We start from the raw sequence: 18278 nt of genomic DNA on the forward strand, positions 1-18278 counted from the left end.
CCACAAATGAACTCCAGACAACATATCTCTCTCCCCCTGGAGAAAATAACTGCTTTGGAGTGTGGATTCTATGGCATTTTATTCAATTGAAGCCTCTCCCCTTCCCAAACTCTGACTTCCTTAGACTGTACCACAAAATCTCCAAGAATTTCTCACCAACATGGATCTGGCAGGACTTGTCCCAGTGAGTTCTCCCTCAAAGGCCAAAATACACCTAGAAAGGACCTCCTCCCCCTGCCTTTTACTGACAGATGCAAGCTTGGAATACTAAGGGTGCCTAGCAATAGCCATTAACTGCTTTGGGGGGTGGATTCTATGGCATTATATCCAGCAGAGGCCTCTCCCCTCCCCAAACTCTTATTTTCATAGAATCCACCACAAAATCTCCAGGAATTTCCCAACCTTGAGCTAACAACCCTAGTCAGGATGGGCCCCAATGTTCTCCTTCAAAAGCCAAAATAGGCCTGGAAAGGACCTCCTCCCCTTGCCTTTTACTGACAGAACTAAACTTCCAAACATGGTTGCCTTTTGCTGATAGAACCAAGTCACTTCTGGGTCAGGCTGCCAGATTGGAAGAGAACCCCAAAGGCTTCGGAGCTCATTTGTGTGAGGGTGGTGGGCTCTGACGGCATTTAAATGCCATTAGAGCCCACTTCCATTTTGGGCTGCCCAACTGGAAGTGAGCCACAAATGCATTTAAATGCCTTCAGAGCCTACCTCCAGGTTGGGACAGCCCAACTGAATTCTGAGAGTGAGCTCTAAAAGCTTTTATAGGCCTTCAGATCCTACTTACAGACCATGTAAGTTGGCTCCAAAGGGCTGTAAATACTTTCAGAGCTCAACCCTGGATGTCAGTTTAGTTGAGTGTCCCAACTCAGCTAAGCTCCCAGAATGAGCTCCAAAGTTCTATAAAGGCATTTGGAGCTCACTCTGGGAGTTCAGTCAGGCTGGCCCAACCTGGAGATGGACTCTGAAGGCATTTAAATTCCTTGGGAGCTCACTTCCAGTCGGGTGGCCCAACCTGGAAGTTGCCTTTGGAGCTCACTCAGATCAGGCCATGGGCTGGTGGTGGGCTTTGATGGCATTTAAATACCTTTGGAGCTCACTTCCAGTTGAGCTGCTGGATCCAGAAGTAAACTCCAAAGGAATTTAAATGCCAAACCAACAATAATAATTCATTAGCTAAAGGCCATTATTATCCTGGGCTAATAAAGTCAGACAATAAACAACATCAACAGAATTCAAGAAAAAAGGGCACTAACCAAATGGTTTCTAGACAGTGTTTAAAAGGCAATTGCCAACTGTGATGGCAGCAAGCAGAGGTATGCTCATAGACAATGCTGCTTGAAAGAGAGTGAGTGGATGACCTGATTGACAGCTCATGGAACTTGCTGTTATTGGAGGACTGCAGCTAACTGTAGAGAAGAGGGTGACAGGCAGTTGGAAGTTAGCTGGAGGTTGGTTGAAGAAGAGAGTGGCTTGTTGAGACACTCAAATGTGAGAAGAGTCTATAAAGCAGAGTCTGTTTCAGAGCCAGTGTGGAGTGGCTTTGGAAAAAGGGGAGGTTCTGGAGGAGACGGTTCCCATTATTTAAACAATTTAACTGTGCAAAAGGATCACAACTTGAGAGGGGAATTAGTTCTCAAGTTAAGCTTAATATCTAGTGTGAGAAGACTATTGGTTTGAAGTGGCATTGAAAGGCATTGCTGACTACTCTCTTATTAGACTATTGTTGAGGTATGGATAGACAATTTATGCCTCTGAGTCTCAAGGCATCCATAAAGGTCACCATTATTTCTGTAAAGACTCTGGGGGACGATGACAGACCAAAAGGCAGGACCCTGTACTGGAACTGCCAGTCCTCAAAAGCAAAACACAGATACTATTGGTGTGCAGAATGAATCGGGAAGTGTAGGTATGCTTCTTTCAATCTAGGGAGGACAGGAAGTCTCCCTGTTGCCTCCTTTGGAGTATCATTTGCAGGGCTTCCCTGCAGAACTTTCATTTCTTGACCCACTTGTTGAGGGCCCAAAGATTTAAGATGGCTCTCCAGTCCCCTGATTTTAGGAACAATGAAGAGAACTGATTAAACCCCTTTGAAACTCTGTGAAGTAGGAACTGTCTCAATAACTCCAATTGACAAAAGACATTGGATAGTTTGGAGGAGTCACGTCTGTTGCAGTGTCCCTTTTGGTGTGGGTGACTGAATCAATCTCTGTGAGGGAAGGCTGGCAAACTCTGTTCTGTATTTGAACTGTATCATGGAGAGTACCCAGTGACCCAATGATTTGCCACCAGACATGGGCATATTCCTGTAACCCTTCCCCAATCCTGGCATCATGCAGCAGGCTTTTTGCAGTGATGGATCGCTCGGGCTGTCTATTGTTGTGGAAGGTTCTACGTTGGAATCTGTAATGGAAGCTGGGGTACCTGGAACTCTTAAAGTCTCTGGTACCCTTGCCTCTGCACCAGCCTTTCAAGGACCACCTAGGTTTTCTCTCCTTAAAGTCCTTATTTTTAGTTGCCAAGGAATAGGGCATAGCCTTCTTTTCTTTGGTTTCAATGAATACCTTGTTCAATGTGTTTTCACTGAAAAGGAGCTTGCCAGCAAACTTATCCATAGACAGGTTGGATCTGGGGAGCATATCAACCTTCCACTGTTCTAACCACAGGTTTTTCCATAATGTTAGGCTGCACCCCAAACTGAAGTGTCTAGAGATGCATCTGCTATAAATTGAACTGCTCTCTTGACTTTCAATAATGACCTCTTGAGTACCAAGGGCTCCAGTTTGGCCTCCTGAGATAAATTATCTGCCCAAATACTTGGAGCTCTTGAGAAATTGGAGGGTACAACAGAGGCTCTGATCAATAATGATGACGCCTCACGTGAGCATTTTAGAGCTGCCTTGTTTTACCAGGTCTTTATGGGTGTCATCTCCATTACTGGAGAGAACAGCCCCTGAATATAGAGCTCCCACCGCGGCATCCACCAGCGGGATCTTAAGATCCTCCATGGTGTCCTTAGGAAGCGTGTAGAACTTCCGGCAGTGGCATTCAGATATGTACCACTCCTTGGGACTGCCCACTCTGCCGTGAGAGCTGGCTCAAAGGTTTCAAGCAAGGGATACACAGTAGCATGTCTGGAAGTTTGTTTTTCTTTTTTTTTCAATCACAGGCATCCAGATTGGAAGAAGAAGCAGGCGTAGGTTCAGTGTCCTCACAGGAGTAATTCAGAGTAGCGATGACTTTTTTATTTTATTTATTTATTTATTTATTCTATAATTTATATCCCGCCCTTCCCACAAAGTGGCTCAGGGCGGCTCACAACAACGACAAAACAATAAACAAGGTACAAAGTTAATACATTTAAAAGTCAAAACATTTAAAAAACCTAAAAACCTTAAAATCTTAACATTAAAACTATCCAGTATATTTCACTAAAATCTGATAAGCTACATTTATCTAGTCGGCATAAGCTAACCGGAAGAGGGTTGCCTTACAGGCCCTGCGGAACTGAGTAAGATCCCGCAGGGCCCTCACCTCTTCCGGCAGCTGGTTCCACCATGTGGGGGCCATTGTAGAAAAGGCCCTGTCTCTGGTTGTCTTGAGACGGACTTCCTTGGGCCCGGGGTTGGTGAGAAGGTTTTGAGTCCCAGACCTCAGTACTCTCTGGGGAACGTGTGGGGAGAGACGGTCCTTCAGGTAGGCAGGTCCCAGGCCATATAGGGCTTTTAGGACTCTTTGGTATTGCTCTGGTTGGAAGAACTTGGGGGAAGGGTCCTCCTTATCATCTGAATCCTCCCCTGATCGCTCCCCTTCCTCCTTATCTGACTGCACAGCAATGGCTGTGAGGACAGATGTGGTGCCTTCCTGCCGGATCCCTTCCTGGGTGGAGACTTTTACAGGCTTTGGGAGTCTCTAAGTGGTTTTGTGGAGGCACCGAGGAGACTTATTCAGGCTCTGAGGGCTGGTGCTGCCTCCAATCACTCAGAGACTTTTTCCCTTCTGTCTCGATGAGAGCAGCTAGACTCGCTCTGGCAAGGAAGGGCTGGGAGATCAGCATCAGGGAATAGCTCTGGCGGCAGCCCCTGCTTCTGTCTCTGCCTCGTGCAGCCTGAGACAGGCTGTTTCCATACTCCGAACAGTGTGAAACCGTGCTCTCTGCCTGCAGCTGACTGGTAGTGGCTTGTGCGAAAGGCAGGAGGGGAGGGGCTCGACAGCCTGCACTCCAGGCTAGCAAGCACCAATCAGCAAGTGAGTGTCTGAAAAGCGCAGGGAAGAAGGCTACAGGCGCCATATTAGGAATCCCTTGTACCCCAGTAAGGCCGGAGGGGGGGGAAGTTCTGCATGAGCAGAAGCCCTGCTTGGCGATAGTAGCTAAGCCTGGGGTCTATTGGTAGCCAGGAACTGCCCACAGCCCCACCAGGACCCAGTTGAACCTAGGACCTTCGCTTCCCAAGCAGATGCTCTACCACTGAGCCACCGTCCCTCCCTTTGCACTTGGCCACATTGAACCTCATCTGCCACGTTGACGCCCACTTACCCAGCCTCAACAGATTCCTTAGAAGTGCCTCACAATCCTCTCTGGTTCTCACCACCCTGAACAATTTAGTGTCATCTGCAAACTTGGCCACTTCACTGCTTACTCCCAACTCCAAATCATTTATGAGCAAGTTAAAGAGCATGGGACCCAGTACTGAGCCCTGTGGCACCCCACTGCTTACCGTCCTCCACTGCGAAGACTGCCCATTTATACTCACTCTCTGCTTCCTATTAATTAGTCAGTTTTTGATCCACAAGAGGACCTATCCTTTTACTCCATGACTCTCAAGCTTACTAAGGAGCCTTTGATGAGAAACATTATCAAAAGCTTTCTGGAAGCTTTCTAGCTTTCTGCATTCTCAACCACCAATTCATTTTAATGTCCATGTTTTCCAACTCCTCTCTAGTTTTCAGTTGATTGTCTTTTCCCAACAGGTCATCATATCTATAACTCTGATTAGGTTTTAAAAGATCTGGATGAGTAAATGCTTCCACTGGAGATACCTATCTTGGAATTATTTTGTAAAATCTCGTTTTTAACCATGACCACGTATGATACAAAGATTTCCAAAACCAATGCTTCTTAAAATAGGAATGTCCTTCAAGTCTTTGATACCATAAATACGCATGCCAGCCCAAAGTGGGATCATGTCCCTCTAACAGCAGTTGCCCCTTGTCATTCAATAGTATCCAGTCTCTTACCCACAAGAGTACAGAAGCTTTGTAATACAATTGCCAGTCTGGGAGGCCCATCCCTACTCTTGATTTGGAGTCTTGCAATCTTTTTAGTTTGATTCTAGGTTTTTTGCCTTGCCAAATATACTTAGAGACCATCTTATTCAATTCTTGAAAAAACCCACTATTTAAAAATACTGGAATAGTTTGAAATAAAAACAATAACCTTGGGAGGATATTCATCTTTATTGAAGCTATTCTTCCCATTAAGGATAAATTCAAATCATGCCATTTTCCAAGTCTTTTTTAATTTCTTTAAGTCGCTTATCATAATTGTCCATTTTTAAACTGCTGCACTTATTTGAGATACGTACATCTAGATATTTGATTCTTTTCTCATACAAAAACCCTGATTTTTGCTGAAGAGATTGGATTTGTTCCATCGTCATATTCTTTGTCAAAAAATTTGTTTTGTGGTAATTGATCTTCAGTCCTGCCCAGTAACCAAATTGAGTGATCTTGTTTATAAGACAGTCTATTGAGTCTATTGGTTGCTCTAATATAAAGACTAGATCATCTGCAAAAGCTCTCAGTTTGTATTGTTCACCTTTTATCACCATTCCCTTGATACTTGTGTCTTCTCTTATCTGGTTATTCAATATCTCTAAAGATAAAATAAAAAGTAGTGGAGACAGTGGACAGCCTTGTCTTGTACCCTTTTGAATATCAATTGCTTCTGTTAATTCACCATTCACTGTCACTCTTGCTCTTTGAAGAGAGTATATTGCTTCTACTGCTCTCAAAAAATTTCCACCACATTCCATACCTTTCAGTTGCTGTAACATAAATTGACAGCGAACATTATCGAAGGCCTTCTCAGCATCCAAGCAAACTAGTGCCAGTTGTTTCTCTGGGTGAGTCTCTTAATATTCCAAGGTATTACAAACTGTTCTGACATTATCTTTCAAGTATCATCATGACCAGGAATCCAGCCTGGTCATGATGTACTGTAGACTGTAGAACTTTCTTCAGACGTTGTGCCAATATTGCAGCAAAGATTTTATAATCCACATTTAAAAGAGAGATTGGACGATAATTTTTTATATCTTTCAAATCCGCATCTTCTTTTTGGGATTAAGGATATTGTAGCTTCTTGCCAAGAAGATGGTATTTGGCCTTCATCTTGAAACTGTTCAAGGAGACGTTTAAATGGTAACAGTAAAGATTCTTCATAAGCTTTGTAGAATTCCACAGGCAGTCCATCTGGACCCGGGGCTTTACCATTCTTTTGAGATGCCATTATATTTCCAAGTTCCCTTATTGTTATTGGTTCATTTAAAATTTTTTGCTGTTCTTCTGTAAATTTGTTAAGGTTGTTTCGGTTAATGTAATCTAAATCTGTTTTGTGAACTTGTTTATCTTCATATAATTTTTTGCAGAATTGTTCCACGATTTGACATATCTCCTGTTTTTGAGCTTTCTATTTATTATTCTCATTTTTCAAGACTGGTATTATTCTTTTGGCGTTCTCTTTTTTCATCCTATAGGCCAACCACCATCCAGACTTATTGGCATGCTCAAAAAATTTTTGTCTGGCATATCTCAATTTTATCTCCATCTCCTCTATGAGTAACAAGTTCAATTGGTGTTGTGTTTCTTTCATCTTATTTTGGAACTCCTGTCTTGTCAGGGTTTTTTTTTTAAGTTCTTTTCAGCTTCTCCAGCTTGCAACATTAGTTTTTGAAAGTTTTCAGTTCTTTCTTTTTCTTGGCACTATATCTAATTGTGAGGCCTCTAAAGTATGCTTTAACAGTATCCCAAATGACTTGCATCTTTACATCTTGTGTTATGTTCTGTTTGAAAAAAGATTCCATTTCAACCTTAGATTCCTTGAGAAAATCTTTATCTTTCAAAATTGAGGTATTTAACCTCCATGATCTTCTCATTCGTGTACCTTTGAACTTTATCAATACAGGACTATGATCTGATATGACTCTTGTTTGAATTTCTGTCTCAACTAAATCTTTGACTAAATTTGTAGAGAGCCAACACATATAAATTCTTGACCACATTTGGTGACTAGAAGAGTAATAGGTAAAGTCTTTTGAATTTGGATATCTTGTTCTCCATATGAAAAACCAAATTCAATTCTTCTGCTAGCTTCCAAAAACTAATAGGCTATTGAAGACTTTTACTTTTAGTCTGTTTATGTGTTTTTTTGTCCAGTTGTCTATCAAAAACTGCATTAAAATCTCCTATTAAACAATATTCCACATATTCCAAATTTGATAGTTTAAGATGTAAGTCTTGAAAAAATTTCTCTTGTTGATCGTTTGAGGCATAAATATTTGCCAGTAGGATTTTTTTTTTATTGTCCACTGTAATTTCCACTAATAGAGTTCTTCCATCTTCAGAGGCATACTGCAGTTGTGGGTTGAATTTATCCTTAATATATATTGCCACTCCCCTTTTCTTTTTATTCATATCTGTTGCTGTGAATAAGCTACCAAGTTCCTTATTTTTCAAAAGATGTTGGTCTTTAGTTAAAATATGGGTTTCTTGTAAACAAATTATATCCATTTCTAATTTTGTCAAATATCTGAAGGTCTTCCTCCTTTTGACAGAAGAACTGAGTCCATTCACATTAATAGAAACTATTGAAGCCATTACAGATTTTTCTTATCACTATCTTTTTTATCCTTTTTAGTCTGCTGTCTTGTCGTATCTCCTTGGTTCATTTGGATTCTCTTCACCAGAGCTTTCTTCTTCCTCTTCATCATCCTTCTTTTCCTTCCTCTCTTTTTCCTTCACTCTAGCCAGAAAATTCTGGGCTTTGAAGATGGAGTTTATCCTATACCTATTCTCCTGGTAAGTAAAAAGAAGGCCTTAGCCATGTATAGGGTATTTCTCTTTCTCTCAAGAAGCCTGTTAAAGCTTGGTATTCTCTCCTCTTTTGTCTCACCGGCCATGATACCTCTCTTAAAATTTTCACCATATTTCCAGTTATCATTATAGGTTTGTCTCTTGCTTGCTTCAAAATATCATCTCTGGTCCTCTTTCTTGTAAGCTTCAAGTGGATTTCACTGGGTAGTTTGTTCTGTCTTGTGAAGTTTGATGGCACTCATCTAACTTGATCAAACTCTTCTTCCACCCTTTGAGGAGTCCCCTGTAGAATTTCAGCCAAGACTTCACTTAGTATTTTCTGCAAATCTTCAGTTTTCTCTTTTGGTATGTTTTGAAACCTCAGCATATAGGCAGCTCTGTCTATTTCCAACTACAAGAGTCTGGAATCATGTATGTTCTGTTCTTTTCCAAGTTGTTCCACCTTTTGTGTATTATCTGTCACCTGGACATCTAATACTTTTAAGGCTTTATTGGTCTCTGCTGTCTGTTTGTTGTTCTCCAGAAGCTCCTGTTTGATCTCTGCCATCTGTTCTCCAATATTATCTACTTTACTAGTCAACTGTGCTATGGCAGTTAATAGAGTATTTTGCATCTCTTTCATATCTCCCTGCATGGTTGTAAATTTCCCTGGCCCAGATGTGGAGCTGGGTGAAAGTATTGGTGGTTTTCCTTCTTGATTTTTTTTTTACTGTTTCTTTAAAGCCAATCGCAGCTTTATTTTCCATTCTTATTAAAGTAAATGCACTCACAGCCACCAGGTCTGTATGCTGCCTCTTCAGGATTTGTTTTGGAACTCAGTATTCCTGTTTATAACAGATATGCTAATTTCTGCCAGGCAGTGCCGTTATTATGGAATGATTTTAAAAGGAAAACAGCTTTCTAGCTTCTATCAACGATTTGTCATACCCCAAACAATAATAAAACTAATGATAAACAGAGGCTTTTTAGTAAAACACCCTTAGTACCACTTAGCCAAAACAATTCAACTCACTACAACAAAAACAATTTACTATAACAGGTCTTCTGCCAATGATAGTTCAATTGAAATCCAAGTCACTACAGGATTATCCGACTGCTTCAAGGTATAAATTTGTAATCCAGGGCTGAATGCCCTATTTGTAATCCACAAGTGAGATCAAAAATTAAAAATTAAACAAATAACCCAAGAGAAAAATAAAAAACACAAGTTGGACCAGGCACTCCCCCTCCCCCCCCCCCAAAAAAAAATAATAGTAAAAATAAGGAAGACTCCAAATTTGGTAAATAAAAAGAGGAAAAGGGGAAGAATAAATCCAAAACCAAAAATATTCAAACCATATAAAAAAGAATTCAAACCATGGATTAAAAAATGCAAAATTAAAGGGTTATATCCATAATATCCACCATCAGAGAATTATAATCCACTTTAGAAATTAGCACAAGTATTCTTCCTGCAACCAAGGATCATGTTATGTTTTATAATTCAATATACAATGCCCACTAGGAATTAAAAGTCGAATTGGAGCTCATATAAATTTGTTCAGAGCACTTCAGCCTAAGCTTCAAATTACTTCTTAAGTCCACATCCATATATGCTTGCAAACAACTTTCCCAAAGTCAAATCTTTTTCCAGAGGGAGGTTTAAAACAAATCAATTAAGTTCAGCCATCAAGTCGCTTCTATGTTTAAGAATTAGTGTGATTCTTCTCATGCAGGGATTATAAGCATCACCAGGATAGGCAGAAACTTTTAGAAGCCATGAAAGAGAAGGAGAGAGAGTTCCCCCCACCCCTTTCTCTATCTTTGCCTCTATTTGAATTCAGCCCCAGTTCTCCATTTTCCCTGCTTATCAGAAACAATGCCTTAAGATCAGCAAGAAGAAGAAAGAAAACTTACAGTCATAATAGTAGAGATGCAGCTTGTCTCACTACTGCAGAGTCACTTGAATCAGAAAAGGGAAAGGAAAAAGCCGCCAGTCAACCCTCAAGCCATTTAAAAATGGCGATCGGGACAGTGAGGCTTGGAGCGAGCTGGGATCTGGGGGCAGCCACCTCTGCTTTCACCCCTTTTCAACCACTTGAGCTCCCTGCCTTCCAGGACCCTTCCTGGGTCCCAGAGTCGAGTCACCCCTCATGGGGACTCCTCAGCAGTCCGATTTAGAAGCAGCTCTGGATGTGCCAGTCCAAGCCGCTCCTAAAGACGCGTTGCTGAAACCGGAAGTCTCCACATCATGACTCCTTGGTCATGCAACACATCCATCAAATAGCTTTCTCAGATGGTGCCAAGATTCAGTTACAAAGCTAGTAAATCTTGCCATGCACCTTTATGACTAGTGAGTGTGTTGTGACATAAGCTTTAGTGAGCCAGAGCCCAGGTTGTAAGATGCATCAGTCAAATATATCTGATAAAGTGAGATGTGGTCCACAAAAGTTCATGTCATAATAACTGTGTTAGTTTTTAAGATGCTACCAGACTTGATGATGTTTCTGCTCTTATAGATTAACACAGCTATCTCTCCAAAACTGGCATTTGCAGAGACTTTATAAAATAATGCTGTAATGTTTGACACCAAATGTTAAAACTGTGTCCAGATGTTCAGTGAAGGAATTGACTGGCTGCTTTACCTTGAGACCAAATTCAACTGTCACTCTCCCAGCATCATATTCACGGCTATAAGTTCGGAGACCCATTCGATACACGCTCAGTGAAGAGCACAGGCAAAATAAAATGAGATCAGACCCATTTTCTCTCCACACTCAAGAGCCTTGCTTCTTATTGCATTACCAATGCTAATAGTTTTTTCAAGCGTCAGCCAATAGATTTTCTTTGAACAACCTATCACCAGGTGGAGCTGTAGAGTACTTTTGCAACATTTGTGACTAACAACAACAACAACAAAAAATCTGGTACCATTAAACATCCATTCGCACACAGCTCGATCCCATAGAAGAGTACACAGGATGGCAGCCTTAATCCCCGTCATAATTTGCTTCCATGCAAATGGAAGTCAAAATAAAAGGGCTGGCTTTATAGTTAGATGAAGATGGTATTGATGGGGCTGACAAGGTAATCAGAAACAGATTCATGTATTCAGAAGCAATTTCACGCCATCAGTGATGCTCTGCTTCAGTTAACACCACTATAAAATTTCCTCTTACATCGGAATGCTCAGATTTAGGACTAATTTCTTAAAACCCAGTCTATCTGTAATTTGCTTATGTAGCTAGTTAGTTCTAGACTGGAGTGATCTTTCCCAAAACTGTTATGCATCTGCATTCCACCATTCAGCTGAGCATCATAGGACAGGTCACTAAATAACCATCTGCTAAGCAACCCTCAAAAGGAAAAAAGGAAGATGGAGACATAGCAGGAGCTGACAAGTATTCATTATGTAGTCCATAAAATAAAAACAGACCACTGAATGGAGACTGGGACTTAAGAAAGTGCATGCATTGGGAAATAAACTGGTGACTATTTTATAAGCTCAGAGAAGTATGTGGGAAGCTCTGGCTGGACACGCACATGCTGCAGAATTATATAGTAGAATCCTGAAATGGTATAACACACTGTGCCATTTCAGGCTATTATTGGTGGCAGTGGACAAAGCGATAATATTTTGGAACACTCTCCTCAATTTTTTTTTTTAAAAAGGCTAGCTTAGCAGAATTGGCTGCAACTTTCTCTCTGCAGGCTAGGAGTTTTGAATGCGAGGCAGGAGTATTTAAAAATAGTATTCCGCACCTCCAGTCTGGACAGATGCAGTTCAGTCTACCAATTATTGTCTATTATTCTTCGTTCTTCCACAGCAGTCCTCTTCTATCTAGTACGTTGGTGGTATGGCATGCAAGATGAGGGAAGGATAAATGAGGGAGGATCTGTTTCTTTGTCCTTTAATGATAGTTGCGGTCAGGGTCGATCAGCTATGCCATCAGAAATTCACTAGCAAGCCTTATGACTTCTGTCTCATGCTTTGATACCGATTCGGAGCGGAGACTTCTGTATCTACTTTTTAAAGCATGGCAGAACAGTATATTGCTAACTCTTGCCATAACAATAAAATCATTCATTTTCTATATGACATTGTTCAGAATAACAGACAGCAAATAAAGGAAGTAGGTAAAAGTGACGCCTAATATATAGCTCTTGTCTGTTAGAAATGGCCAAGATTTTTGTTAGCATCTTAACTGCACAAACTTGCATCAGCCAAAGCTGATCCAATTAAAATATAGCACCTTCATTTTGCTATACTCTGGCTCTCTGCAAAATTGAACAGATTTGTGTGGTTGTAAAACAGTCCATTTTTACAGGCACTTTTCACAGTTTAAAAACACAATTGGCACAGCTATTTTTAAACAGGAATAATGAACTCACCCTGCCTCCACTCTACCTTTAGAAATCAAGCTATACTGTGGTAAAGACGTTCTCCTTTCTGTTCAACTTTTTTTGTCTCTTCTCCTACCATCCTGGATGTATGCTAAATATTCCAAACTCCACATCCCTATTTTTGTTGAAGTTGTCTTTCTGGAACAGGCCTGCAGAGCTTGTAAAGTTGAGATCCAGGAAGTCAGTCATTTTGACCCAAGCATGCAGTTTTTTTGTTTTTAAGGTGAGGGTTTAGTGTTGAACTTCTGGTAGGTCTAATGGCTGATAAACAGCATTTTTATTGAACACATTGGGCTGGCCTATTTGAGATTTTCGTTTTCATTGCTGAAGCTGAAGATCAAATACTTTGGCCACCAAATGAGAAGGGAGCACTCACTGGAGAAGATCCTGATGCTGGGAAAAACAGAAGGCAAAAGAAGAAGGGGACGGCAAAAGATGAGATGGCTGGACAGTGTTACTGATGTAACAAACAGGAATTTGAGCAGACTTCGGAGGATGGTGGAAGACAGGAGGGCCTGGTGTGACTTTGCCCATGGGGTCGCAAAGAGTTGGACTTGACAGTGCGACTGAACAACAACAAAATTTAAATTCTTGTATCTCTTACAGAGCAAAGCTAGAGTTACATCCTTCAGCAAGCACCCATTGAAATCAAGAGATTTAGATAGGGTTGCCAACTTTTAGGTGGTGACTAGAGAACTCCTGGAATTACAACTGATCTCCAGATGATAAATAATATATAGTGAGTTCAGCCAGCTTGAGGTAAGAAAGACTGTTTACTGAACAAGAGCAGAACTGAAGACAAACAGGCAACACGACTCCTTATATCCATTTAGCCTGAGTTAAACACGCCCCCTTATGTGGGCAGCAATCCATTCTATTGGTCTCTCCAGGATCCTTCATTTGCATTTCCTGAGAGAAATGCCTTGCATCCCAATTGGCTGGTTCTAAAAGAACAGCCAATCGGAATGTAGGCATTAGGGTCCTGGAGAGCAATGAAATGTGCTTCGGTGTCAACTAACAGACATAACAAACCAGCAGTCAAAACAACCAATACACAACAATAAAAATCAGTTCCCCTGGAGAAAAGGACTGCTTTGAAGTGGACTGTATAGCATTATACCCTTTTGAGGACCCTCCTAGGCTCCACCTCCAAATTTCCAGGAATCTCTGAAGAGGGAATTGGCAATCCTAGGGTTAGATGGGTATAACTCAGTTTAGGATTGCACTGTTAGCCAGAAAAATGGTGTAACAACCTTCCCTCACCTCCCATAGGTAATAAAGCAGCTCCAGAGACTTATTTTGAGAAGGCAAAGAACATTACAGGAGCTCCTCCATCTTTGTCTTGGGTATGCTTCCAGTTGCAGCTTCCAAGTTTGTTTAAGTGTTTTAAAAAATTGGGGAAATTAATCCTATATCTCATAAACATCCAGTGTGTTTCAGTTTCTTCTTCATCCATTCTACACCCACCATATGTCAGGATATCAGGAAATGACTTCCATTCTTCTGGGCCCTGGTTCCAGTCACTTGTCAACTCATAAATGTTGGACACCCCCCCACCCCCACACAGCACAGTAGTTGCCGCACCATCTATTCAGTTGACCATTTTTATCATTGTGTAATGTGGAATCCATAGAAAACAAGTTCAGCTAAGAGACTGAATATGTTATCAGAAGCAAGACCATCATATGCTGGTAAGCTACTGGTTGCTGTAGTGTGGTAAAAATGGTCCTTTGAGCCACTTGGGTCTCTTCCTTTTGTTAATAGAGACCAAAAGGAGCCAGCACAAAGTTACATATCACTTTTATTTTGTGATGACTGCACCATGTACTTATCATTCTGTTATCTCTAGCATTTCAGGATTATAAAATGGCAAATTAATATGTTCTGGTACAATTACAAATGATTGTTCTGTGGTTCCAGGATATATTCTGGAACAATCACATTAGATACAAACTGCAATGATTTCTATCATAAATCTATTGGACTCAATGAGAGTTGGTCAAAAATGCTGATGGTCAGGAAAGGTCCTCAGTGGTATAGAATATTAAGTGGAGCAACCCGAACTAATTGCACTTGTAATGAGACCAAAATCTGGAAGAGAGAAAACAAAGGTAAAATATAACTGCATTCTTTGTTGATTTTTATTTGAATTGAATAGCACCAAATCTATTGAACTAACTATATATTCTAATTCAGGGGTTCCAATCTTTTGAGCCTGCAGTCACTTTTGGTATTTTGACACAGCAGGTGGATGCAGCCACAAAATGGCTGCCACAGTTTACATTCTGTCACACAATAAAGATATTTGTGCTGAAGTGGCAGCTTCTACCAAAGCAACTTAAAAAACATCTGCACAGCCAACGAGCAGCTGTGACAGACCCTGGCACCTCCCCACACTGAGGAAGATTTTCCCATCAAAAGTCTTTGGTTTGGAGGGGGCATGGTGACGCGGCACTAATGGCAGACGCCTGAGCTCTCTGCTCTAACAGGAATCCTCTCTTCCTCGACTGAATGCCGCTCTAACAAACTTTCCATGGCTCCAGACTATGGGCAAAGCTGGGGATTGCGATTGGATGCGAATGACTTTGCCAGCTATTACATCAGTGGGAGCCGAGAGTTCCGCTGGATGCGAATGACTTTGCCAGCTATTACATCAGTGGGAGCCGAGAGTTCCGCTGGAACATTAGGCACCAATGGTGCCGATGATACCACAGCCGTGGCCACTGACATCGCCAAGTGCGAGGTCGATGCGGAAGTCTATGCCATGGTATGGTCGGAGAGTCTCAAATCTGAAGACTTATGGTCGGTCTTCAGTTTGGATTTCGATGCTGTCGAATCCGATCGATGTTTGGAAGACGATTCCAGTCGGTGTTTTTTCTTGGGGTCGTCAGATTTCTTGGAGTGCTTTTCAGACTTGTGCTTGCTGGGAACTGATGCTATGGAAGCTGCCGGTAGATCCACGTCCCTTTGTGTAGTTAGGGCAGGTAGCAAAGTATGAGACCCAGAATTGTGGGGCATCACAGGCTGCAGGGAGGATTCCAAAAGGTGGCTTTTGAGTTGAGCAGCTCGATTCTTTTTGGCCTGTTTTCCAAATTGGCTGCAGTGAACACAAGTGTCAACTCTGTGGGCCTCCTCCAATGAAAATAAGCATAAAGAGTGTCCATCAGTAGAGGGAATTTTGGACCCACACCGAATGCACTTTTTAAAAGTTGTTTTGCTGTCCTTCCCTTCCACACGTCCGGGGGGGGGGGGGGAGTGGGAAGGGAGGAGTAGTTGCAAAGAGAAGTCTCTCTCTTTTTTTATTTTAAGGATTAATGATAGTATGAAGAATGAAGATTAACGATACCAGTCGAAGAATAAAGATAGAAGAGGTCGTTGTGGAGAATTGAGGAGACGCAAAGTGGTAGGTCTATTCTGAGCAGCAGTTAAGAAGAAACTGGGTGGGTGGAGCGCTTTCCCCTTGCTCCAGGCATGCGCAGTGGATGCCTGCTCCCCGGTTCGAGCGAGAATGCGTGCCAAAATAAAACGCCTAGGCTAGCTTTGAATTCTCCGAGATCGGGCTCGTTTCCATGCGGAAAACCCATGTGTGGGACTGCACAGAGACCACAATGAAGATATATGGGATAGTAAAAGAAAAGTGCTAGCTCCATCCAACTCACTTATGATTACTTTTCTCAATCAGCCATGGTATCAACCTGGACAGGAGCCTCATACATATAAAAAATGGAGGCAGGCAAAAATCACACGAATAATAGATTTGGTGCATAATGACAAATTTATTAACAAACAGGAACTAGAAAAGAGGATTGGAGAGAAATACAGTGGTTTCAATTTTTACAGTTAATGCATATGTTATACTTTATAGAAAGACTAAAGACTCCTTTAACAGCTTTTGAATTACTTTTAAAAAACCAAAGAGGAGAGTCAAAAGGTCTGATATCTAAAATATACCAAATTTTATTTGCAAAAAGCCTGGGAAACTGATTGTAATTTTAGAATTGAAGAAGCACATTGGGGAAAAATATACTCCTCTCCAAGCCTTCTTTCTTCCATTTTTAATATTAGATTTAATTCTTTTAAAATTTTACATAGGTGGCATACTCCACCAAGCAGATTAAATAGAATATTTCCAAAAGTGAGTCCATACTGTTGGAAAAAATGTGGACACTTTGCAGATTACATACATTGTTGGTGGCTATGTCCTCAGATATACTGCTTCTGGAAACAGGTACTGCAACAAATACAAATAGTAACAGGGATTTTGGTCCCAATTTGACCAGGAACTGCTCTTTTATTCTCATGGCCGGATTGCTCCTGTAATAAGAAAACTTATACTTTAATTTTTATTTTACTTGCAATAGCCAGGATAGTAAAAGCAGCAAAATGGAAGGATAAAAATCCCCCTTCCCTTTTGATGTGGAAAAACAATCTATGGAAATATTTCATAATAGGCAAATTGGCAAACGTCATGTTAACCCCAAATTGTTGTACCACCTCCTTCCAGGCTATTTGATTTCCTGTGGCTGCATATCTAAGCAAACAAGATATTATCCCTAAATATACCTTTTATAAAGATTTATTATTCTTTTAAAACAATAGTTTAAACAAATAGAGTGAAATATATATCTGATTTCAAATATTGTACAATTGTAACTCTAATATATTTTGTAATCCTTCTGTGTTTTATGGAGAGTATTTCATACGCAGATGCAAGGGATGTAATCTCCTTTTCTTTATGTTCAATAAAATCTTTATTACATTTTTTAAAGTATTTGGTTCCTTGCTGTGACTGAGCAGCCCTTGGCAGTGTGCAAATAATAAAGGTTTTTGAAATAATTTCTGTCTCTCCCCACCATAAGGTTGCCAAGTCCAATTAAAGAAAAATCTGGGGACTTTGGGGGTGGAGCCAGGAGACATTGGGGGTGGAGCCAAGAACAAGGATGTGACAAGCATAATTGAACTCCAAGGGAGTTCTTGCCATCACATTTAAAGAGACAGCACACCTTTTAAAATGCCTTTCTTCCATAGGAAATAATTAAGGATAGGGGCACCATATTTTGGGGCTCATAGAATTGGACCCTCTGGTCCAATCGTTTTGAAATTGGGGGGTATTTTGGGGAGAGGCACTAGATGCTATACTAAAACTTTGGTGCCTCTACCTCAAAAAATAGCCCCCCCAGAGCCCCCAATACCCACGGATCAATTTCCTATTATTCCCTATGGGAATCGTTCTCCATAGGGAATAATAGAGTGCCTAGTAGACATTTCCCTCCCCCCCACGCTTTCTAAAGGGGGGGAGGGCCTCTAAACTAGGGAATCCCCTCCCTCTCACACACACACACTTACCAGATCTTCCTCCGGACAACTCTACTTCCTGTGAAAACGAAAGCAAAAGAAAGGGAGGGGCCGTTCTTAGAAGCCCTTTCTGCTTCCTGCTTCCTGCCCAGCCTTAAAGGGGCAGACATTTTGCAAACGGCTCAGGAGCTCTACAACATGAAGCCTAAAGGTATGTTCTCCCCCCCCCCTCCATCCCTACCCCCGCTTCTAGAGTTTTGAAGAGCGGGAGATGAGGCTGCGAACCCAGAAGTCTCCCGCCACAGCGGGAGGTTTGGGAAGCCTACCCCACCACCACCCCACAACTATAATTTGGCTTTTAGCCCAGCCCAAGGAATTTGTTGTGGGAAAGCGGGAGCCCTCTTTTTATTTCCCTTTTGAAATGGCACTGGAGACAGTTTAACAGTAAAATAAAAGAACAAGTTTATTCAACAGGCAAAGATTGAATAGGTGAGTCAGGG

The sequence above is a fragment of the Heteronotia binoei genome, chromosome 5 (assembly GCF_032191835.1).
Source record: "Heteronotia binoei isolate CCM8104 ecotype False Entrance Well chromosome 5, APGP_CSIRO_Hbin_v1, whole genome shotgun sequence".
Lineage (NCBI taxonomy): Eukaryota > Metazoa > Chordata > Lepidosauria > Squamata > Gekkonidae > Heteronotia > Heteronotia binoei.